The following is a 2,891-nucleotide window of genomic DNA, read 5'->3' as shown; positions in this document are numbered from 1 at the left end:
AGGAATAAAGTCCACTGGACAGCAAATATGGCACTTTTTGTGAAATGCACCATGTGTTTCGGATTAAAGCCCTCGTAAAAGCGTCGGCCCCTCTCTCTGTCGGTGTTCGGTCGGACCTCTACACTCTACACGGCGGCGGCCAAACTGGGCGGCGACATCCACCGTGAGAAGAAGAGGAAAGGGCGTAACTACAGTGCGCGCCCGGCTGAGCGCCTCGCCAGGCGCCACCACCGTGCGCCCCCCCGTGACCCGCGGCATTGGCGTGCCAGGAAGGTGTTGTGGTGGGGCTCGCGGCGGGGCGGGGCGTGGCGTGGCGGGGCGCACTTGCTGCAGATAAGTAATCTTCCATCAAAACGCCGGAGAGCAAATATGTGGGCCACGCCTCGCCCTCCGCCCGCCCCGCCGGCGCGCGCGCACCCCAAACCACGCCACTGCAGTGCTGCCAACAACAACACACTATGCGACCACGACCACCACCACCACCACATATCATGGTGGGCAATATACCAGTCAGACACGTGAAGAAGAAAAAAACGGGCCGAAAGACGCGCGACAATAGTGGTAAAAAAACGGAACGGTGAAAAAATTGAAATGACCAACATTCCGACAAAAATGATGGTATTTTAACGGAGTAGTGTGTGGCTACGTGCCTGCCTAGGCCGGGGCGCGCAAACAGACGCAGCAAACAACAAACGAAACCCAGCCGCAGCACCGCACCGCCGCCGTGCACCGGGCGGGTAGGGGCTAGTGCAGGGGCGTCCAGCCTCCTCTCTCCCTCCCACACAAACATATGTGCTGCTGGGCGGGGGGTTTCCCAACAGTGTATAGCGGCGTTACTGGCGTTACTTTCCACGGCTATGCTGCCTGCCACTGCTGCTGCCGTGCTCTCCATTTACATTGGAGTGGAAACCTCTCTCGCACTGCGAACGGTTCGGCCAGACCCAATCACAACGAGCCGAGGCGACGCTGAGAGCCAATCGAGGGGGGGGGGGGGGGGGCAACAGTGGGGCCCCCCCCCCCCCCCCCCCCCCAACAGCAGGGTCCTAAACGCCCGAGGCACGCCACCACCGGCGGCGGCCTAGCCGGGGCGAGGGTGGTAAGTGTGGGGCGGGAGATGCGGGGGAAAGAAAAGATCATCAATCTGCCGCGATAAGTAACAGTGTACCGGGGCGTGTAACGATGTAGGGAATTAGCCCCGACGGCCCCCAAAGTCTCTCTCTCTCTCTCTCCCTCTCTCGGTCAGATCCGCACCTTCGAGCACGTGCACGATCCATTAGCGCCCCCCGGATCCAATCGCCAAATTATTTTCCGTTAATCTCTTTCGGCAATAGCAATAATTTTTTGTTGTTGCTGTTGTTTTCCGGTGACGAGATAGGAATTTCTCTTCTTGCGCACTAATGCGCCGGCTCGAAGGCCGCTGCGGCCCGAGTGGTCAGAACGGAGTCTGTGATTAATAAAGACAAACATACCGCACCGGGTGGGCAGGGTAGGGAGGAGGGCGGCCCCTTTTTCGCAATCAAAAGTCGGGCGCCGTGAAAATGGATCGGTTCCAGCGTCTGGCGCCACCGCCCCTGCGTACGCCCGGCTCGTAGGCGCCCCCAAGGCCCCCCGGGGGGCGCACCTTGGTCGCGAACACGCCCCCCAGAGGACGCCGAGCCCGCCGCCGTCGGCGTCCTCGCAGGGGACGGGGGCGGAGCGGGCGGCAGGTGACTGACGTGCGCGTTAATTCGAGACCGGGGCCGGGGACTGCGGGCCTCTTGCAGCAGGCCGACAAGGCCCCGAGGGTGTCGGGGCCCCGGACCGTCTGCAGGGTCGGGGGCGGGCCGGAGGGGCCCGGCCGGGTTACGTCTACCCGCGGGGGCGGCCGGGGGGCGGCGCGGCAGGACCGACCGGAAAGTGCTCCGTCTGCCCCCCGGGCCATCCTGGCGCCACGTGGCTGGGGGCGCTCGGCGGCCCCGAGTACCTGGCCCTGGACTCTCGGGTGCCCTCCGGCCCGCCTCGGTAATGGGACCACGCCCCCAAGGGTCGAGTCTCGCAGCCCGCACCGCCCCACAGCTACCCGCCCGGGGCGACCGCCGCAGAACCCTTCCAAGTGGCGGAAATCGCTAAACTCGAATTTCGTCTTTCCCCCGTAAAAAAGGAAAGCCCGACCCCCCCCCCCCCCCCTCTCTCCCGGATCTGGTTACCCCCCGTCGAAGCAGCGAACAACAACCTTCTTCCGCTGGCGACGGGGAAAACAGACACTTTTCAGGGGGGTCGTTCTTCGATATCTTGGAAAATAAAACGAAGCCTCTACCACGCCGGGGGACGGCGGGGAGGTGCTCTGGCCACCCGGTGACGCCCGGGCCGGCCGGCGCGCGCGACGTCAGAGGAGGCGGTCCAGGGCGCGCGCGTCCACGACACACGGCCGGACCGACCACCGCGCGCTTCCGCTCCGATAAGAACGATAGCGGCAGAAATGAAGTCCATCTGCGCGCGCGTGTGTGTGTGTGTGTGTGTATGTGTGCGTGTGTGTGCGTGTGTGTGTGTGTGTGTGCGACTGCGTGTGCGTCCGACCCCCGCGCGGCACAATAAAAGGCAGAGGCACAAACGGCACAACAAACGCCGCCCTTTTGAAAGGGATACGGCAGTCCGCCACCAAAACGCCTTTTGTGCGGCCGAGAATGGACGCGCAATGGGATGCGTTGTTGTGGCGACCGCAAGAGGTGTGCTGCTGCTGCCTACCGCCGCCAGGTGGTGGGCCCGTGCGTGTGTGTGTGTGTGAGTGAGAGAGAGAGAGAGACGCGCCCTGGGGGACCTCCGGGCGCGACTCGCTCCGTCTCTCTCGCTCTCACAACACCACGTCCAATGAGCGCGGCCGGTGACAAAAGATTGGGACCGAGCGGGTGGGG

This window comes from Frankliniella occidentalis, unplaced genomic scaffold (assembly GCF_000697945.3).
Source record: "Frankliniella occidentalis isolate FOCC.00 unplaced genomic scaffold, Focc_3.1 Scaffold151, whole genome shotgun sequence".
Classification (NCBI taxonomy): domain Eukaryota; kingdom Metazoa; phylum Arthropoda; class Insecta; order Thysanoptera; family Thripidae; genus Frankliniella; species Frankliniella occidentalis.
Note: the sequence above shows the minus strand (reverse complement) of the source record.